Below are 22,281 nucleotides of genomic sequence, written 5' to 3'. Positions count from 1 at the left end.
CTCCAGAAGCCCCCCCACCCCCAACTCCAGCCTGCCCACTCTCCCACAAGGCTGCAGCTGGGAGTGGGAGGTTGTTAAGACTGGAAGGTGAAGGGAGGAAGAGGGTTAGACAGGCTAATCGAGTTATCATGTGACCCTGGGCAAGGCTCTTCCTCTCTCAGACCCTCTGGAACCTCCTCGGTCTCCCTCTTGGTGAAAGGAGGATTCTACCCCAGCACCCAGCAGTTCACACCTGGCTCTATGTCCTAGAGAAGCGAGTGTTCATGTTCATCAAAAGACACAAAAATGTTCACAGTAGCTTTATCCACAAGCACCAAAAAAGGAAACATGGCAAAGTCCCAACAATAAGAAAAAGAATTAACAAATTGTCCCTACCATGGAAGCCTACTCAGCAATGAAATGAACGACACTGATACCTGCAGCGACACGGGTGACTCCCTCAGGGCTGATGTGGAATGAAAGACACCAGATAAAAACAGCTCATACTGTGTTAGTCCACTTGTACAAAGTTCAAGAATAGGCAGGACTGATCCTTGGGAAGGCGGTCAGGAGAGTGACCACCTACAGGGGTGGCAGGGTGGGGGAAAGGACCGGGAAGGGGCACCAGGGAACCTCTGGGGCACTGGAAATGTTCTACACCTTGATCTGGGTAGGGAGACACAGGTGATACAACCGTAGCAATTCATCAAGCTATGCCTTGATTCACTATCTGAAAATTAGATCTCAATTGACAAAATAAAACAGAAATAGCTAATAACTCATACTCTGCCCTCCCCTGAGGACTGCAGTGAGGCTATACTAACAGGCTGTGTGTGGAAACATGGCAAGGGTTGGGTTATGGGTAAGAAAATGGGCTGGGAGTCCGAAAGACCAGAGTTCAAGTCCTGATACTCCCTAATGGGATATTTCTTCCCCTTTTTTAAAATTTTCTTTGTTGGTTAACCAGGTTTTGTTGTTGTTACTGCAGTTGTTGTTGTTACCGCAGTTGTTGTTGTTGTTGTTGTTGTTGTTGTTGTTGTTGTTGTTGTTGTTGTTGTTTGAGATAGAGTCTCCCTCTGTTGCCCAGGCTGGAGTACAGTGGTACGATCATGACTCACTGCAGCCTTGACCTCCCAGATTTAAGCAATCCTCCCACCTCAACCTCCCAAGTATCTGGGGAACTACAGGCACACACTACCGCAGCTGGTTAATTTTTTTTTTTTTTTTTTGTAGAGACAAGAATCTCACTATGCTGCCCAGGCTCCCCTCAAACTCCTTGGCCTCAGTGATCCTCCTGCCCCAGCCTCCCACAGTGCTGGGATTACAGGTGTGAGCCACCACACCCGGCCTGCCAGATGTTTTTTATTACAAAAGTAACTTGTACTTATTGTCACAAGTCAAAGGTCTATAGAGAAAACGCTTATGCCCTTCCCATCCCCATCCAAGCCCACCTCTTAAGCTTCCTTGTGCAACAAGCTTTTGCCCTTAACAGGACAACACAAACACCCCTCCCAGCCAATACAGGTAATTCCAACCCCGTCTGCTTAATACAAACACCCCTCCCAGCCAATACACGTAATTCCAACCCTGTCTGCTTAATGGTGGCAAAAGCCATTTCATTGCATCACTACTCATTCAACAAACAGCTGCGAAGTACTGACCCTGTCAACCAGACAGGCACAGACCCGGACCCTCATGGAGCAGATCTTCCAACAAGAGAAGGAGAGGGAGGGAGGGAGGGAGTCCACCAGGGAACACGATTATGATACACTGTATACATTGTGATGTGGGCTACCAGGGGCTGAGAGGCTGAGCTAGATGAGAAAGATAGGGAAGGAACATATTTTAGATATGACAGTCATGGAAGGCCTATGCCGACGTATGAAGACAGGAAGGCCCCGGTCATGTGAAGACACATGCCCGGCAGCAGAGGGAACGGCCCGTGCAGATGCCCTGCAGTGGGAAGAACACAGAACTGAAAGGAGACCGCGAGTCTCCGGTTCACTGCCGCAAAATCCTTGTGCACACAGCCTTGCATCCTGATAGTTTACTTCTTTAGGACAGGTTACCAGAATTCAGGAGGCTGAGCTAAAGATGTGCACTTAAACAGCTTTCAGAGATACTGCCAAATTACCTTTCCAAAAGGTTGTTGCATTGTATACAGCAACCAATGCTGCTTCATGCTTAAGAAAGCCAGTTTCCCCACATCCTGCCTAGTTCAACATGTTACCAATCTTTTTCATTTCTGCCCATATAAAAGCTCCCTACTTCACTGTCTGCAGAATGGAGAACATGACCAGTCCCCTTCCACAGGAAGCTGTGAGGTTTAACTGAGAAATCCCTCTAACTTGCCAAACCCAGTGCCTCACACAGACCAGGCCCCCGCCCACGGGAACAGGCTCTTACCATCCTTTCCGTGCAAATGCCCAGAGGTAGCCGCCAGTTCCATAATTACCCCGCTGACAAGGGGAGCTTCTAAGGGAGCTCTGAACGCTCAAACCCACGAGGTTCACGTGACTGTTCTGGAGTCAGGGATATGGGGAAGAGGAGGTGGCAACTGTGGTTCAGCCAGAGAGCCCTGGGCAGGGAGTGGAGAGACCAGGTTCCAGTCCACCTTTCTGAGGATCATTTTCTCATCTATAAAATGGGCTCATGCATTCTCTCTTCCTGTAGCTATCCTACAAACATTTCTGGGACACCACCTATGTGTGAGGCACTGTTCTAGGAGCCAGAAATACAGAGCAAAAATCCCTGCCTCATGCACACTAGCAAGAGACACAGAAATAAACTATATAAATTAGTAAAATAGTATACAAGGAGATGCAGGGAAGAGGTGAAATTTTAGACAAGGTATGCAGGGGAGGCCTCACATGAGAGTAAAGACTGAAGGAAGTGACACGGCAGCCCTGTGGCTCTCTGGAGAAAAAGGACCTCCGGTCGCGGGGCTAGCCTATGCAAATGTCCTGTGGCGGGGGGGGGGGCGTTCCTAGGGTATTGAAAGAGCCATGAGCTAGCCGGTGCGGCTGTGACAAGGTGAGCATGAGGCTGGGTATTGGATGATGGTGTCCTGGAAGCCACAGTAAGGACACTGGCTTTTACTGTGAGGATACAGGGAGCCCCTAGGGAGCTTAGGACAGAGAAGTGCTCTGACCTGAGTTTTAAGTTCTGACAAGGTCTGCTAGCTGCTGTGTTAGAAGACTTGGTTGGGGACAAGGGCAGAAACCAGCAGAAACATCAGGTGGCTACTGCAACAGTGCAGGTGATGCTGGAGGTGGGGCCAGCAGCAGAGGACAGGTGAGGACATGGCTCGCCGTGCATCCATGCTGAAGGTGAGGCCAGTGAACCTCCTGGCACATCTTTTCTGAAGTGTAAGAGAAAGAGAGAAACCACGGACAGCTTTGCAGTGTTTGGCCTGAACACCTAGAAGCATGGGGTTGCCACCAACTGAGACGGGCCAGACTTGGGGGAAGTGGGTGTGCAGTGAGGACTGAACAGACAGACAAGGGGCCCAACGCCACCCTCAGCTGCAATCTTAGAAGGAAGCAGCATCCCAAAAGAGGAACTGGTCCCGAGGCTCACACAGGCCATTGTGGAAAGCGACACAAAAGACAGACAGAGGAAAAGAGGATCTGGAGAGGAAGTCAATGTGGCATGTCTGACCCACTGCAGACATCACTGTCCGCAGAGCCCAGGCTGTGGCCATGGCTGGGCTGCTCACAGACCTCCTTCACGGGTGGGGAAACTAAGGAACAGTTCTACAGTAAGCACCTCTTGTTTAGGTGCCAGAAACAGGCTACGAGTGGTGACTTATGCCTGTAATTCCAACATTTTGAGAGGCTGTGGCGGGAAGATCACTTGAGCCCAGGAGTTCAAGGTTGCAGTGAACTGCGATCATGCCACTGCACTCCAACCTGGGCAACACAGCAAGGCCCTGACTCAAAAAAAGGAAGCAGCAGCGGCAGCTGGAAAGGGCCAGAATGAGCCAAGGTAGGGGGGCAGGCAGCCAGTGAGCCCATTTGTTTCTTGTAGCTCGCACCGATTACCCATAAAAATGGGACTATGGAGTGAGACGCAGTGTCCTCACCCACCAAGGGAGACCCCAGGATTCCCAAGAGGTGATGCAGGACCCTGGGTTGCCAAAACTGAGAACATGACTCAATCCAGACTCCATGAATGCCTGCTTAGGGATCTGTGAAATTTTTAAATTGAGATATAATTCACATAACATAAAATTCACCCTTTAAAGTACAGATGCTCCTTGATGTAATCATGGGGTTACATTCTGACAAACCCATCATAAATTATACATATCATAAGTCAAGGCCAGGTGGTGGCTCACACCTGTAATCCCAGCAGTTTGGGAGGCCAAGGCAGGTGGATCACCTGAGGTCAGGAGTTCTACACCAGCCTGGCCAACATGGTGAAACCCCATCTCTACTAAATACACAAAAATTAGCCGGGCGTGGTGGCAGGTACCTGTAATCCCAGCTACTCAGGAAGCTGAGGCAGGAGAATTGTTTGAACCCAGGAGGCAGAGACTGCAGTGAGCCAAGATTGCGCCACTGCACTCCAGCCTGGGTGACAGAGCAAGACTCTGTCTCAAAAAAAAAAAAAGTCAAAAATGCATTTAATTCTGGTAACACAGCAGACAGCCCCTGACTTAATGATGGTTCCACTTACACTTTTTCAACTTTACAATGGTAGAGTGATACAAATCGCAGGATATAAGGAGGTCCTTGACTTACCACGGAGTTATAAACCCATTGTAAAGTTGAAAAAGCATAAGTGAAACCACCTAAGTCAGGGACCATCTGTATATGACTTATGATTTTTAGTATATTCACAAAGTTGTGCAACCATCACCGCTGTCTAATTCCAGAACATCAAACTCAAAAAGTTAAACAAAGACTTACCATATGACCAAGCAATCCCACTGCTAAGTATATACCCAAGAGAATAAAAAACAAGTATCCAAACAAATACTTGCACATGAACATTCATAGCAGCCAATCAGCTATTCACAATAGCCAAAAGGTAGAAACAACCCAAATGCCCATCAAATAATAAACGAATAAACAAAGTGTGACCTATCCATACAATGGAAAGTTACTCAGCCATAAAAGGGAATGGAGTACTGATACTTGCTACAACACAGATGAGCCCTGAACACTATGCTAAGTGAAAAAAGCCAGACACAGAAGGTCACATATTACATGATTCCCCTTATATGAACTATCCAAAATAGGTAAATCCAGAGACAGAATGCAGATCCATGGTTGCCAAGGCTGGGGGAGGGGAAACTGGGAGGGATTACTTAATGGATGGATGGAGTTTTCCTTTTGGGGTGATGAAAATGTTTTGGAACTGAAAATGTTTGTGGTGATGGTTGCAAAACATTGCAAATGTACTGTCACTGAACTGTACACTTTAAAAGGGTTATTTTAATGTCATTTCAAAAAGTAATGAGAGCATCCCCTGGTCATCTGAATAACCATCTCATAAGCAAGCAGTGCCCTACAATTTGAGCCTCAAGTTTGCTCCTGTGTTTACAATCCAGTTCCTTCTCCATGAAGGCCAAATGATATCATCACACACAGCACAAAGAAAGGTTGTGATTCAAATAGGAAAAAAAAGCAGGTGGGGAGGGAGAACAGAGCCACCCCATAGCCCATGGCAGCCTGGAGGTGCCCAATTCAAAGGCCCAGCCTCTTAGCAGTCAGGACCATGTGCATGTTGACAGCATCTGTGTGAAATGAGCAAAGCCCATCTCTGTGCCAAATTCCTGATTCCTACAAGAAGTGGGTTTAGGCTGGGCACAGTGGCTCACGCCTGTAATCCCAGCACTTTGGGAGGCCGAGGCAAGTGGATCACAAAGTCAGGAGATCGAGACCATCCTGGCTAACACAGTGAAACCCCGTCTCTACTAAAAATACAAAAAATTAGCCGGGCGTGGTGGCAGGTGCCTGTAGTCCCAGCTACTCGGGAGGCTGAGGCAGGAGAATGGTGTGAACCCAGGAGGCGGAGCTTGCAGTGAGCCCAGATCGCGCCATGCCTGGGCGACAGAGCGAGACTCCGTCTCCAAAAAAAAAAAAGAAGTGGGTTTAAGAGCCACTACAAGCAGATTTCAATAATGCCACTATTCTATGCTTGTCTTCAATCAAACTAGCCAGCTTTCCGAGTATCGGGCAATACCCTATTAAAACAGACATTCAGGGATTGCTCACACGTAGTCTAGGCTTAAATGTGAGGTCTGATTACCCCAACCCGTCCCATCAGCCCAACATTATTAGTACTTCCCTATACAACAGGCCCAAGAAACAGAGGCAGGGGACACAAGAGAGGCCCAAGGGCACAGCTCTCTACCATCAACCCAAGGCTGGCAATGTAGGTGCAGTTAACATCCTTCCAATTAAAGTAATTGTTCATTGGAAATGAGTTGGCTTTCTGGTTTTACTACTATTTCCTGTTTTTTTTAATAGTTTTGTAAAAACTTTAAGTCTAAGGTGCTTATGCCTGGTCTTATACACATTTCAGTTATATTACAGTAAGAATAATGTCAATCAGCAAGTGAGGGGTTTGTTGTTGTTGTTCAAAAGGGAGTCCTGAGCTCAGGAGTTGAAGACCTGGGCAACACAAGACCTCGTCTCTATTAAAAAAACTTTTAAATTAGCCGGATGTGGTGGCACATGCCTGTGGTCCTAGCTACTCAGGAGACTGAGGAGGGAGGATCACCTGAGCCCAGGAGGTTGAGGCTTCAGTGAGCCGTGATTGCACCACTGCACCCCAGCCTGAGCAAGAGTGAGACCTTTAAAAAAGAGAGAGAGAGAGACAGGGCCAGGCATGGTGGCTCATGCCTGTAATCCCAGCATTATGGGAGGCCGAGACAGATGGATCACCTGAGGTCAGGAGTTCAAGACCAGCCTGGCCAACACGGTGAAACCTCATCTCTACTAAAAATACAAAAATTAGGTGGGCATGGTGGCAGGTGCCTGTGATCCCAGCTACTCGGGAAGCTTAGGCAGGAGAATCACTTGAACCCGGGAGGCGGAGGTTGCCATCAGCCGAGATCACGCCACTATACTCCAGACTGGGCAACAGAGCGAGACTCCATCTCAAAAAAAAAAAGAGAGAGAGAGGGAGTCTACAAAAAACCCATATGTTGTATGATTTCATTTATATGAAATGTCTAGAATTAGCAAATCTATAGAGATACAGAGCATGCTAGTGGGCTGGGGGTGGGGAGTGACTACCAATGGGTACTGGGGTATCTTTTGAGGTTGATGAAAATGTTGTAAAATTAGACTGTGGTGAGACAACAGCTCTTTGAATGTACTAAAAGCTACTAAATGAGTGAATTGTACAGCATGTGAATTAGATCTCAATAGGGCTGTGAATTGGGAGTCCACGTATTACCCACATTTGAGCAGCACTGAGCTGCAGAAAGGGAGACATCCACAAACCCACCTATGCAGAGCTCCCCGCCAGGTCCTCCCCTCCCCCTACAGGATTCCTGAGCCCAGGATGAGACCCCAAGTCACAAGACAACCCCTTCCTGGGTAAGCAGGTGGCTGCCCTGGAACCACCACACAGGATTCCTATCTCCCGGAACTCATGTCTTACAATTAAGGCACTACTTTGTACTGTTAAGTTAGGGAAAACTTAAAAACAATGAAAACAACCAACTTTAGGATGCAGGGGGTGGGGTTCATCTATACATCGATGGCAGTGTCAAGGAAAGCAGCATGACATAAGACTCGGAGCACCTGGGACCCCACTGGCTGCAGTCTCATTGGTTGGGGTTGGGGTGGGGCCAGGAGGGTGAAAATCTGAGCCCAGGCAGCCCCTTCCTCAGAGGCCACAGGCATCCCATCCTCCACCCACGTAGGCTGGGCAAGATAGCTATTGGGAGGCCCCTACAGGCTGCCTAAAGAGACTTTGGCAAGGGGCAACTCCCCAAGGGTCCCTCTTCTGTCAACCCAACGAACTGCCCTCTCCTAGGCCTATTCCTTCCAGTGACACTTCAGAGAGACGGGAAGAAGCCCCCACCAGCGGCAGCCAAGTCGGGGTCATTGATGAAGCGGCAGAAGGACACATCCGCCCAGAACCCCCAGCAGCAGGAGGATACATCCACCCAGACCCCCAGCAGCAGGAGGATACATCCACCCAGACCCCCAGCAGCAGGAGGATACATCCACCCAGAACCCCCAGCAGCAGGAGGATACATCCACCCAGACCCCCAGCAGCAGGAGGATACATCCACCCAGAACCCCCAGCAGCAGGAGGATACATCCACCCAGACCCCCAGCAGCAGGAGGATACATCCACCCAGACCCCCAGCAGCAGGAGGATACATCCACCCAGACCCCCAGCAGCAGGAGGATACATCCACCCAGAACCCCCAGCAGCAGGAGGATACATCCACCCAGACCCCCAGCAGCAGGAGGATACATCCACCCAGACCCCAGGGACGGGTCACCACAGAGGCTGTTTTGGACAGACTGATCCCCTTTGATCCAATGCTACTCTTCTCCAGAACCTGCTCTAAATTAACCACCTCCAGGAAGACTTCTTCCCATCTCTCCCAAAGCCTCGCCGAGCCCCAGCTCAGGGCATGTGCTCAGAACTCCCATGGCAGTGGTGGGGTCCCTCTGCATGATACATGGCCGGATGAAAGCAGGCCCCACAGCCATGGACCGAGTTTCAGCTCATTTACACCCCAAAAATAAAAAACCACACAAATTCATGTAGAGGTACAGAAAAAAGACCAAAGGATACTCAGCACACTGCTGACAGTGTTACCTACGGGGACCAGAGAGAGGGGAAGGAGGGGAAAGGGGACTTTGACATTTTACTTTCTGTGAAGCTACTACTTGAATCTTTTGTGAAGATTATTTTAGGCCGGGCATGGTGGCTTACGCCTGTAATCCCAGCACTTTAGGAGGCTGAGGCAGGCAGATCACTTCAGCCCAGGAGTTCAAGACCAGCCTGGGCAACAGGGCAAAACCCCATCTCTACTAAAAATACAAAAATTAGCCGGGCATGGTGGTGCACACCTGTAGTCCCAACTACTCAGAAGGCTGAGGTGGGAGGATCATTTGAGGCCAGAAGTTGAGGCTGCAGTGAGTCGACCCTGAGCCACTTCACTACAGCCTGGGCAACAGGAAAGAGGCCCTTCTTAAAAAAAAGAGAGAGAAAAATTTTAAACTATTTTTAACATATCCCACACATTGGAATACTACTCACCAATAAAAAAAGGAATGGAACTGATTAAATCATCCAATAACAGAGATGAATCTCAAAAAACATCATGTTGAGTAAAGAAGCCAGTCACTAAAAGCTACCTGTTATATGAGTCCACGTATGTGAAAAATCCAGAAAAAACAAAATCATAGTGACAGAAAGTAGATGAGTGGGCCTGGGCCCAAGGTGGGAGTGGTGACCGGCTACAAGGGAGCACAGGGCCCTTCTAGGTGATGGAAAGTGTTGTCAGACTTGTCTAGGAGTTGGCTGCATGCCCAGGACTTTTACCGATATTCACCAAAGTGCACACTTCAGGCAGGTGTATTTTATGGTACACATATCTCAACAAAACTGTTTCTTTTTTTTTTTTTTTTTAAAGAAAAAAAGTACTGTGGTGGAGAAGGGAATGGTGAGTAACTGCTTAATAGGTAGAGTTTTCCTTTAGGGTGATAAAATGTTTTAGAATGTGATAGAAGTGGTGGTTGTACAACAATATGACTATACTAAATGCCTCTAAATTGTGGGCTTTAAAATGGTTTATTGTATTTAAATGGATTTCACCTCAGTTTTAAAAAAAAACATTAAAGATAGGCAGGGGAAAATGTTCACGCCCATTCTGCAGGTGAGAAAATTGGGCACAGCCGGGTGCGGTGGTTCACGCCTGTAATCCCAGCACTTTGGGAGGCCAAGACGGGCGGATCACAAGGTCAGGAGATCGAGACCATCCTGGCTAACACAGTGAAACCCCGTCTCTACTAAAAACACAAAAAATTAGCCGGGCATGGTGGCGGGCGCCTGTAGTCCCAGCTACTCGGGAGGATGAGGCAGGAGAATGATGTGAACCTGGGAGGTGGAGCTTGCAGTGAGCCAAGATTATGCCACTGCACTCCAGCCTGGGCAACAGAGCGAGACTCTGTCTCAAAAAAAAAAAAAAGAAGAAAAAAGAAAAAAAGAAAATTGGGCTCAGAGGGACAGTCAAATGCCAGCCCAGGGCTTATTTACCTGATGCCTTAGGGCCCAGCTCAGAGCCCCCTGGAGCAGAGACTACTCCACACCTCCCCAGAGGGCTCCCCAAAGGGCAACTCTGGGGCTCGTCTCTAGGGAGGGCCCTTCTCTTTGAGGCATTCAGAAATCAGATTCCCACAAGGCCTTGGGCTGAGCCAGCAGGGCAACACCTGCAGGAGACTCCAGAAGTCCTTGTGCTCCAGCAGACAGGGCTGCCTCGGGAGGAAGGGAGGGAGCACACCTGCAGATGATGGTCAAGGCAAAGCTAAACCACCACTCAGATCAGGCTGATGAGGTTTTTTGTTTTGTTTTGTTTTGTTTTTTGAGATAGAATCTCACTCTGTTGCCCAGGCTGGGGTGCAGTGGCGCAACCTACGCTCACTGCAACCTCTGCCTCCTGGGTTCAAGCTATTCTCCAGTCTCAGCCTCCTGAGTAGCTGGGACTACAGGCACCCACCACCACACCTGGCTAATTTTTGTATTATTAGTAGAGATGGGGTTTCACCATGTTGGCCAGGCTGGTCTTGAACTCCTGACCTCAAGTGATCCGCCTGCCCCGGCCTCCCAAAGTGCTGGGATTACAGGTGTGAGCCACAGTGCCCAACTGGCTAATGAAGTCTTCTAGGCCCTGTCAACCAGGGTCCCGGGGCCCTGATAGAGGGCTGTCCCTGGGAAGTGCAGGGGTTGGCACCAACCTCAGGGGTCCCAGGATGAAGGGTTCAGTCACTACAGGGCAGACGTCAAAGCAGAAATGTGGTGGGTGGTGATGGCGCCAACCCAGGCAACAACAAGTGGGAGCAGAAGCAGGTGCAGATCAAGAACCTGGAGGGCAAGTTTTTGGTCACCATGTAGTCCTCAGAGAAAAAAAAAAAAAAAAAGATATTGACTTTGATACTTCAACAGTGGTTGAAGAACTGGCCATTGAAGAGAACCTGCCTCCTGATTTTCAGAGTATATGACAGGAAAGAAACTTCCTCCTGGAGGAACACCTGGCAGTAACCTCTCAAATCCTAAACAATCGGCATAACTTGCTAGACTGAAGCCAAGAAAAATTAAATAAGATGATGCCCCAAGAACAACAGCTTGCCCTCATAAAGGGAGCACGAGGATGTTCTTGGATAACTCTGCCATGAGAAAACATCTGCACAGCCACAGTCCCAGAGTCCTCGTCTGTGAAGAACACGGCAAAGCTCTTGTTGAGAGCTCAAGACCAGAACAACACCAACCAGTCTGTGCTGGAGAGAAGCTCTTTCATGGCACATGGTGGGTCTGTGGGAAATGCTTTTTATTGGACTTCAATTTGTGCACGCGTGTGTGAATCCATACCAGAGACAGGACCCATGTGTGCCCCTTCCGTGGTTGTAATAAAAGAAGTTTGTGGCTGGGCACAGCGGCTCACGTCTGTAATCCCAGCACTTTGAGGGGCCGGGGCGGGTGAATCACTTGAGGTCAGGAGTTCAAGACCAGCCTGGCCAACATGGTGAAACCCCATCTCTACTAAAAATGCAAAAATCAGCCGGGTGTGGTGGTGCACACTTGTAGTCCCAGCTACTTGGGAGGCTGAGGCAGGAGAATCGCTTGAACCCAGGAGGCAGAGGTTGCAGTGAGCTGAGATCACACCATTGTACTCCAGCCTGGGCAACAAGAGTGAAACTCTGTCTCAAAAACAAGAAAAAAAAAAAAAAGAAGTTTGCTCAGACAACTAACCTGAAATCTTACATCTTAACACACACCAAGGACAAAAACAATCAGTGAACAGAAGAGAAAGAAGCCCCTTCTCCACCATGGAAGTGCCTTCCAGAAGTATAACAGGGAATAAACATACCTCTCCTTTGTATATTATTTCTAGGAAGAATTTTAAAGATGAATCCTACATACTTAAGGGAGATGTTTTGAAAAATAGTAAAAAACAAAAAAATTTAACTTTAATAATAAGATAACATTGCTAAGATGTTCGTACTCTGTAATCTTGTTTCAAAAACATGGTGGTTTTGTGAAGTATGATCCCAACAGAAGGACAATTCATGAATTTCACATGAAAAGACAGTTCCTTGTACAACACTGCTAAAAATGGGATTTCTTTCCATATTCTTAAAAATATGAAGCTCACCTATTGTTTACAATTTGTTTAACTTTGTATTTTCCAAGTGTGCATATTGGAATGGGGGATGCTTAGCAATACTATGTGTGCATTTTCTGAAGGTTGATAACTTTGCTTGCAGTAAATTTTCTTTAAAAGAATGGGCAGTTTCAGCTGGGCGCAGTGACTCATGCCTGTAATCCCAGCACTTTGGGAGGCCGAGGCGGGCAGATCACCTGAGGTCAGGAGTTCGAAACCAACCTGGTCAAAATGGCAAAACCCCGTCTATACTAAAAACACAAAAATTAGCCAGGCATAGTGGCACACACCTGTAGTCCCAGCTACTAAGGAGGCTGAGGCAGGAGAATCGCTTGAACCCGGGAGGCGGAGCTTGAGTGAGCTGAGATCATGCCACTGCACTCCAGCCTGGGTGACAGACCGAGACTCTGTCTCAAAAAAAAAAAAAACAATAAAATAAAAGAATGGGCAGTTACACGTACCCTTCAAAAGTATTTTCCTGTTTAAAAAAAGTATACGGGTTTTGTTTGCTATCTTAATTTTGGTTGTATTCTTTGATGTAAACACATTTTCTATCATTGCATCATTCAGCTATATTGAATCATGTAGTACCAAATATTAGATGTGATTTAAAAGTGTTAATCAATTTAAATCCATTTTAGTCTCTTTTTAGAAAAATATTGGGGTCGAGCACGGTGGCTCATGCCTGTAATCCCAACACTTTGGGAGGCCAAGGCAGGCAGACCACCTGAGATCAGGAGTTTGAGACAAGCCTGGCCAATGCAGTGAAACCCCATCTCTATTAAAAATACAAAAATTAGCTGGGCGTGGTGGTGGGCACCTGTAATCCCAGCTACTCAGGAGGCTGAGGCACGAGAATTGCTTGAACCTGGGACGCAGAGGTTGCAGTGAGCTAAGAATGCGCCACTGCACTCCAGCCCGGGCAACAGAGTGAGACTCCATCTCAAAAAAAACAAACAAACAAAAAATATATTGCCAGATGCTGATGTTCAGTGTACTTTCTTTGCCTGTTCAGTCATGGAAGGTGGCGCTCAGTTGCAGAATGTGTTGTACCTTTCAGCACCTGATGTATACATCCCGTGTAACAGAAAGGGCAACAATAAAACAGTGATCCTAAAATAAGCGGGGGACACATGCATGGGCCACTCTGTGACCAGCAGGAAAGGGGTTAACTCCTTCAGGAGATTCTCCATTCCAGGAAAAGGAAAAGGGGAGGAGAAGTCCCCTCTGTGCTTTCTAAACAGAATCTTCGAAAAATGTCCCAGCGTCCCAGGCCTCCACTCTGGGAAGGCCAGACAGAGGCCGGCACAGCCCACAGAGAGGAAGGGCCTGGGGCTCAGCAGGATGCAGAAGCTGGCAGGGTCCCAGGTCATCTCAAGGCACCCACCCCTCTTCCCTCCCATGGGCCCCAGCCCAGCCTGTTGGCCGTTTCCCAGGGTACCCACAGCCCTCGCAGCACCACATCCTCCCTCCTTGGGGAATTTCTGAAAGCCCCAGCTCCATGGGAGCCCAAAGCATTGGCAGTGACACACCCAGTTCCCAAAGATGTTCTCTACTGCCTTCCATGGGTGTGCAGATGACCCAGACACCCCACCTGCCTCTCTCATCAGTGCCCCAGCTTCAGCCCAGGCAGGGGCACCCCTAAAAGCCAAAGTCAGCCCACATGCCAGTTATGGGAAATACACAAAACGCTTCCCAAGGGCTGTCACACCTCTGCCACGCTGCTCTTTCTGCTGGGGAAGCCTTGCCCTCCTCCTTTGCAAACTCCTGGCCATCCCTCAAAGCCCACGTGAAGTATCATACACACCCCAGGCCAGCCATTCCCTCCCTCAGGCTCCAACCATAACTAGCACAGACCCCATCACAGAACCAGACATGGGGTCTGCATGTACCTCACTCACCTCCTGGCAGGGACAGAGTTTAATCTACCTTCGGAGCCCCTGCACCTCATACTGAACCCAGGGCCAAGAAAGCTCAGGAACCCACATCAAGATGCCACTCTGGTCCCTTCCCACCAACTGGTCCTGTGCAAGCATCCTGGCCTCTGCTGAGAGAATAACATCATGGTAATAACATAAGCACCTAATGTTTACTGAGTACTTCCTAGGAGCCAGACAGCCTCGGAGGCTCTCTGCGATTACCTCCTTTCATCCTTGTGACATTCTCATAAGGGAGTTGCTATCCTTAACCCTGTTACACAAGGGACTTGAGGCACAGAGAGGTTAAGTTTCTTGCCCTGGGCCACACGGCTAATGAGGAAGGGAGCAGAAATTCAGACCCTGGTAGTTTCTTTCCAGAGCCAGTGTTCTTAATCACAACAGGTCTATTTGCAAGTAGGAAGATGGTCGAGGCAGATGTGTCAGGAAAAGCCCTGAGTGGAAAAGGAACTCAGGGATTATAAAGGCCAGTGCTTCCAGACCTTCTCTTTCCCTGGGTCCCAGCCAAAGGCCTCGGAAGACAAACAGAGCCTCCTCCCAGACTAAGCCTGCTGCTCCCAGGCTCAATCCTGTGCTGAGCACCAGTTACAGGAAACATAAAAAGTCCATGTGCAAGTGCCTTGGCCCAAGACAGGGGCAGCACATGGCTGGGCTGCCCTCTGGGAGGCGAAAGCCATGATTTGGGACTATTCTTAGCAAACACTGGCTCCCCTCCCAGAGGCCCAGCAGTCAGCAGGCCCAAGCTTCCATACGCCCGCCCAGCCTGCCATTTCCTGACCCCATGTATGGAGGTCCCACAGGGCTAAGGAGGGACTAGTGGGCACCGACTGAGGACAAAGCCCTCCAGCTTTCACAGGAGAGGTGCCTGGCCCACCCAGCCTGCTCCAGGCCTCACCCAGAGGCCCAGGGACATGCACCTAGCTGCTGAGGAAGCCCTGCAGAGTCCTGGCCACAGGGGATGGCTCATAATCAAAGGCCCCCACCGCCACATCAACTGAGCACTCACTCCATGCCATGCACTGGGCCACATTCTTTGCACTGATTTTCTCCCACTGAACCCACAAGGAGGTAGAGGTTACTGACCCCACTCTAAAGATGAGGAAACCAATACATTAATTGACTTGCTGGAGGTTGCATGGTGCATTAGTATCAAAGCATATCTAGAATCTGGGCTGTCTCTCAGGTGCCAGGTTGGGCAGAGGAGACCTGAGCATAGCCAGGTGGGGGACCCCTTCCCTGTGCAAGCCCGCGGCTTAGCAGAGAAGGAGCCCGCCCCAGAGGGCAGTGGCTCTCATCACAGACGCAGCTACATGTGTGCTCTCTCTCTCACCTGGGGGATCCCTGTCAAAGACCCGCAGGCTTGGGTTCAGAAGGAGAATCCCCAGGCAGTTCCTCTCCTATTCTGGTAGGAAAGGAACAGTTGGAGCACCCTACCCAGGCCACACAGCCTCACTTCAGGAAGCCTCTGGAGATCCAGGGAAGATGAGAATCAAAATTCAAAGAGCACCTGCTGGCACTTAAGGCACAAACACAGCCTTGTAATGCAGAGGTGGAGAGGCCAAATGACTCTGAGTAAAACACAGGAGACTGAGCTTTTTGGGGTCCTCAAACCCCAAAGTGAGAGTCTAGAAATAAGCTCCACCACAGAGCACCTGTACCATCACCACCCCAAACAGGACAACTTCCGGGCACTGTGCCACGCAGGGAAACAGTGATAACCAGGCAATGCGCGCCTCGGCCTACCTCTCAGAACCCACCTGTGTCTGGTTCCTGGCCTCTGCTGTCAGCTGGCTCTGGCAAGCATATGTGTCTGTGCCCCCCAGGAGCTCACAGCCAACTCCATTCTGCCCAGGTACTTGAGCGGCTTCCCTGTGGCTCCGAGTCTTTTGTCTGGGAATGTCGGTTCCCATCCCCGTCTGTGCTCTGCTGGGTCTACCTATATGTCTGTCCACTTACATGTCTGCCTCCCATGTGGGGAGATTCAGATCCCAGCGATGGTGTATTTCTATGTACGTGTCTGCAGCCCATACGTGGCCCACGCTGATGGGTTCGTGTATGTCTGTCCCCGCACATGTCTGTGTCCCTGGGTTGTTTGCTCACCCCCACCATCCTCCTGTGTCTGTCCTCATGTATATATGTATCCAGCTCCTCTATGTCTCTGCCCACACAGCTGTAAACCTGAGCACACACACGCACTCACGTCTCTGCCCACACGGGGCATCCCCCACAGGTGCCTGGGTAACCCAGGTCTGTGCACCACCTGTTTGGAGGCAGGCAAGTGTGTTCACACAAGTTCTCACAGTGCCAGCCAAGGGCTTCGGGGTGAGCTCAGCAACTCCCACTCCCAGAACTGCACCCAAGGCCACGAGCATGAGCACACTGCCACCTCCACGAAGTGTTCCAGAAAAACAGAAACCTGCCAGGGACAATGAGGGAGGGGGCAGGGCCCCAGATACAGCAGAGCCGCACAGAAGTGAGGTCAGAGCTGTGCCAGGAACCACCCACCTCAAGCCACCTGGGCCCTACTGTGCCCACCCCCAACACTGGCCAGGAAAGGGAAGGGGGGGTGCATGCACCACCTGGGGTCTGTCTGCACTCATAGGAAACTGGCCCAGTGCCTGCCAGCCTCCCAACCTACCCCAACCCCCTGCGACGGAGGCTCTTCAGAAAGGAAGTGAGGACTTCCTCCTGCTTACCTCTGAACCTCCTACAAGGCTGGCTCTAGACCCCAAACCCCAGGAGCCACAGGGCAACTAGGAGTGTCCTGTGCTCAGCCCAAGCCAAGAAACCAAATGGGTTACTTCAGAAATCCACCAGCAGGAAACAAACAAACCTGGGAGTGGGTGGGGATGAGTGCAGGAGAACCTCCTCAGCGCCCCTGCTGCTCCCTGCCCTTGGAGCAAGGTAATAAGGAAGGGCGGGCATGGAGCTGGAACATTTCAGCACATTTGCTTGCTTGCATGGAACTGGCTCTCTGCTGCCCTGGCACTCTCGCAGCCTATATTACTCACATAGCAATTAATGGTGTGTAGCCTCTTGGCTTTCCACTATCACCAGTCCAGGACTGGTATTGAAACCCTGTATCGGGGAACTTTGTGTGTTTATGTCCTGTCTTGCCCCCAGGGGCTGAGCCTCCTGAGGACAGAATCCTCCAAATCCTCCCCCATCCACACATTCCAGGGGCACGGCCCAGTGCCCTTCCTGGCATTTAAGAGGTGCTCGGCCACTGGGTTCAGGTTACTCTACCCAGAAGCCAAGGAGTTGGTTCCTGGGCCTCTGGCTGGGAGAGTAGAGATGCCCAGAAGATTCCCGGGGCCATGAAGCTTTACTCCCATCTCTGACAACCCAAGAGAAAGGGCTCCAACCATCCCGGCCACCTTCAGGAGCCCGGTCTCCCATAGGCCACTCTCTCTCTGACAGGTTACTGCCCCTTCAGGAAAACCCTCTGAAACTGAAAAATGTACTCTCCTCGGAGACCCGGGCCTACAGAGGAAGAGGGCCAGACTGGGCCAAGAATCAAAGCCTGTGCCCGCTGAGACTTCTGGACTCGTCCTGGGTCTGAGGCCCTCACGCCCCCTAGAGATGAGTCCCAGGACCCCATCTCGGTCATGAAGCGGCTTCCCTCTCCCCAATCTCCCCCTAACTTCGCGGGGAACCCTTGCTCCTGGCCATGCTCCCAGGTCTGGCAATGAAAAGTGGAATTGTCACCAGCCCATGCCTACACCAAACCCAGGGAACTCGGGAGAGGGGGTAGCCCAGGGTCCAACACACACAACCACCCAGCAACTGCTCCCTGTGAGTCCCTCTTGCCTCCCAGGGACCAATCCTGAGCGGGTGTGGGGTGAAGGCCCAGGACCTCACCTCTCCAAAGGATGGGGAGTTGGTGTCTGGAGCAGCCTCGGGCTGGGGGGTGCCCGGGGGATTCCAGATTTGCCCTCCCCTCGCCAGCCCCAGGGCAGGACACTTCGGTACCTGCCAGCCCGCGGCTCCGGGGGGCATCCGTGCTCCTGCGGCCGGCGTGCTGCGCCCGAACTGCGGGCGCCGAGTCAGGCAGCGACGGGGCGCGCCCGGCGCGGGCTCCGGCTCCGGCTCGCTCCTCCCAACTTCGCCAGCCCATGCGGGGGCAGAGGTGGCTCCGGAGGTGGGCAGGCCAGGCGGACCCGGCGAGGCCACGCGAGAGGGAGCCCGTGCTCACCGGCGACGGGAGCTGCGCGCCCCGGCCCGTGCGCGCCGCGCTGCTCCCCAGCGCCCCGCTACCCAACGCCGAGGGGCGGACCCGACCCGGCCGCCAATCACCGCGCCCGCCCCCGCCCGGACCGCGAGCCCCAGCCCCACCGCGAGGGGCGGGGGGCTCAGATTTAAAGACACACTCACCCCAGCCGCAGCCCCCGGGCGGGAGGAACGCGGGCCCCACGTTCCCCGGCTGCGCTTCCTCCCTCCGCCCGCCCACCCTCCGCGAGGAGGAAAAGTTTGGGGCGGGGGAGACTGCCCGGGAAGCCAGTTCCTCTTCCCTCGTCGCTAATGCGGCTCCTTCTGGAAGACACCCAAACCCGACTATCCAGCCTCCTGGCTGCGAGAGGCAGCAGCGCTCTGGGCGCCACACCCCGTCCCGGACGCCGGCTACCCGCGACACCCGCTGACCCGGCTTCCCTCGCCCCACTCTGCTTTACAGCCAGGCCGAGCCTCGGCGGGACCGAGCCCAGCATCCGGGCTCCGGGCCGGCCTCGCTGTGCAGTGCGGCCGGAGCTGGATGATCGTGCGCTCTGCACTTTTGCCTCCCACGTGTCGAAGGGGAGCCCCTAAACAGCAGACTGTCCCCCCAAGCAGGGGCTTCTCCCACGCCCCGGGGTCCTAAGGAAACGCGCCCCTCGGCCCCCAGAGGTGAGAGGGGAACAGCAGAGCAGAGCTTTGGATGGAGAGGGGTCCCTCCGCCCCCACCCGTCATGCGGCTCCAGGCAGTGACCCGCACCATAGGCCTGCCCCCCCCCACCTCTCACCCCACACGCGCGGACTAGCACTAGGCGGCAGCCAGCCCGGCCCACTCCGACGGCCGTGAACGCACCCACGTGCGTACGTTCACTCCTCGCTGGTGCTTCCTCGCGGAGAGATAGGCTTTGTTGTGGTTGGTGAGTCACTTCCTCCCTCTCGCTGCTCCACACTCGGGAAATCCTTTTTTCTCACCTGTTACCACTTGCCTCACCCCCATTCAGGACTGGAGCTGGATTTGGGCGAGCTGGGGTTGCCCCAGGATGCAGGCAGTGTAGGCCCCACCTCTGTCAGGCTGGAGAGCGCTGGGCTGGGAGAGGGGAACACATTCCCCATGACCCCTAAGAATAACTGAAGACAAGAGAAATGACTCATTGTGGTGGTCTCACCATGTCCCTAGCACCTAGCTCTTAAGTGCCTCGCGATGTTATAAGGTCGGTACTTTTCTGATCCCTATTTTAACAAATGAGGAAACAGGCCCAGGGAAGACGTCCTCAGCTCCATACCTGCTCCTGCGACACCCAAGGTGTGTGAAAAGGACAGCAGCAGAGAAAATCCCATAGTGGCCTTGGGAAACAGACCTGACCTTCAGAGTTCAGCAGAGCTAGGCTCAAAGTGGCTCACAATTTACTGGCTGTGTGGTCTGGGAAAAGTGACGTAAGTTCTCAGATTCCCAACTTCTACATCCATAAGATGGCTTCATCCTCCTTCAGAGAGGTATTTGAGAAGCCAGTGAGCTGGGCAAGTAATGTCCAGGCATCGTGTGTGGCACACTGTAGGACTCCATCCTGGGCCACAGTTTCCTTCCTTCTTCCTCTTGCCACAGCCCCATATCCCATCCCACCAGCTGTCAGACTCCCCAGCTGAAGCCTGCCATCCTGAGGATGCATTCCAGGATAATGTCCTCTTCTAGGCCAGGACTAAGGTAGGGGCAGCATGTGTGTGAGCAGGTGCAAAATATACATTTACATACACGTGCATGTGTATGCACACATGTATACACATACATGCACATGTATGTATACAAATATATACATACATAAACATGCATACCTATAGGTATGCATGCACACACATATACATACATAAACATAGCACATACACATATGCACATACACACATACAAATACACACACTTTGCTTCCCCTCACCCTCCCTGCCCAGCAGATGCCGGGATCCATGGCGGTGTGCCTCTCTAGCTCCCAGAGAACAAAAGCTATGTCCTACCTGTGCCTGACCTGTCTTTTGGCCCACAGCACAGTGCCTGGCACGTCTCCATACATTTATTTGTACTCACCACACACACAGTAGGTGTTCTTGTTGAACCAAGCAGAAAAGCCCAGGACAAAGATGTTCTCAGGACAGCCTGCAGTCACAACCCTTCTGGGTCTAACAGTCAGCCTCAGGGTTCAGCTGGTAGGTAGGGGGCTGAGGGCTTGGAGGTTCCTCAGGGTCAGGCCACAGACTGCATCCAAACCACAGTGCCCAGCCTCACCAGCCCACCACCAGCCCCCCAGAGGGCCTGCCAAGTCCCTACTCAGAATAGCAAGTCCTGCAGCCCTGGCTGTCTGCTGGCCGTGGGGCTAGGAGAGTCCCAACCACAAGAAAGATTCAGTCAGATCTGCCCCACCGTGGGCCTGGGAGGGGAACAAGGACTGAATGTTGAAGGAGAGAAGGCCACAGAGCAGCCCTGGGTACACCCAAGAGAAGGCATCCTGCTCTCTCCCCAGCCCCAGGCAGAACAAAAGAATCAGTCGAGCCAGCTCTCAGTTGAGCCCATTCGAGCCTCTCAAACTGCAGCAGAAGATTCCTGAGAAATCTGGAAGCTCAGAGCAGAAGCCCAAAATCCCCTGAGAAAAGATTCATGGGTCCCAGAACAGGATCTCAGGAAGGAGAGAGGTCGGGACTGACCCCCACTCACCCAGCACTCCACCAGCACTGCCAGCACCCACATCCCCCACACACAAGCGTCCAAGACACCATGTTATCATTCTTGTATTGCTCGTGCATGAACTCATATTTGCAGGGATCCATGTTTGTGCAAGTGTCTAGTGGGAGTGAGTGTGGCTTTATGAGTGAGCATGTGTGTATGTGTGTGTACGTGTAGCACACACACAAAGCACCTGCAACCGTCCAAAACCAGACAAGCTGCTGCTGCAAAGAATATGAGTAACCTGTTACTCACGCCCCGACAGACTCGCCTGTGGCCATCCACTGCCCCATCAGCCCAAGCAAGGTGCTGGTGCTCTTGGGAGAGAGCTCCCAAGTTCAGTTCCTGGGCAGAAACATGAGCTGTGGGAACCCCAGATTCCCTCCAGGGAACACTCAAGCCAAAAATGATTTCCTGACAGGCAGAAATGACTCGCTGGAAAGCAGAGGAGCTGGGTTCAAACCAGCAAAGATGAATCTTGATCAAAGATGGGAAACAGGCCCTCGCTGCTCTTCTCTACTCCCCACTCCCCTGACATCTGCCACAGCTGAGGGACACTGGACCTGAGGAGTGGACAACATCAGGACATGGGCTGGCCTTGCTCCTTGTGACCACCTTACTGCCAAGAACAGGGATCATGTGCACCCTTCAGGGTGGGAGTCTTGGGGCCTGCGATTTCGCCCTGAGCCCAGTGGTCTCTGAGCCTCATGCAAACTCATCCGTGACGCCTGAATCCCAACACAGATGGATCCCCTGTCTGCCCTGGCCATCCGCCCTTCCGGGCCCACTGCCCTATCTCCAGCATCCGGCACTCCCACTTTTTCAGCCCCCTTCTGTGTGCAATCCTAAAGACAAGGGCTTTAAGCAGGGCAGACCTGGGCTTGGATCTAGCCACAGCAACTTTACCACCATGTGACCCCCTATGCTACAAGTTACCACATTGCTCCAAGTCTCCTCATTTATAAAATGATGCAAAGAGCAGTTCTTGCTTCCTGGGAAAGTCTGGAGGATAAAAGGTGCTTGGCACTCAGCAAGTACTTACTGATGACAGCTGTTCCTGTCATTACTGTTGCCACCCAAGCTCA

At 51.7% G+C, this 22,281-nt stretch overlaps 1 protein-coding gene and 1 pseudogene across 5 annotated transcripts in view; one reads left to right on the top strand and one right to left on the bottom strand.

Moving 5' to 3' along the window:
• PALD1 (phosphatase domain containing paladin 1) overlaps positions 1-18,913 on the bottom strand; it is a 93,704-nt gene extending 74,791 nt beyond the window's left edge. For 3 of the 5 annotated variants that reach the window (XM_055092944.2, XM_034930752.3, XM_008968959.5), the window contains exon 1: positions 18,253-18,479. The gene's annotated coding sequence lies outside the window, so the exon portion shown is untranslated. Of the gene's footprint in view, positions 1-18,252; positions 18,547-18,654 lie in introns of those variants that run through there. The other 2 variants (XM_055092945.1, XM_003815947.5) reach the window with 2 other exon arrangements.
• On the top strand, positions 3,282-14,149 carry LOC129393134 (transcriptional repressor protein YY1-like; annotated as a pseudogene).
• Positions 18,914-22,281: the final 3,368 nt, after the last annotated feature.

Source organism: Pan paniscus, chromosome 8 (assembly GCF_029289425.2).
Source record: "Pan paniscus chromosome 8, NHGRI_mPanPan1-v2.0_pri, whole genome shotgun sequence".
Lineage (NCBI taxonomy): Eukaryota > Metazoa > Chordata > Mammalia > Primates > Hominidae > Pan > Pan paniscus.
Note: the sequence above shows the minus strand (reverse complement) of the source record. Positions and strands in the feature narration are given on the sequence as shown.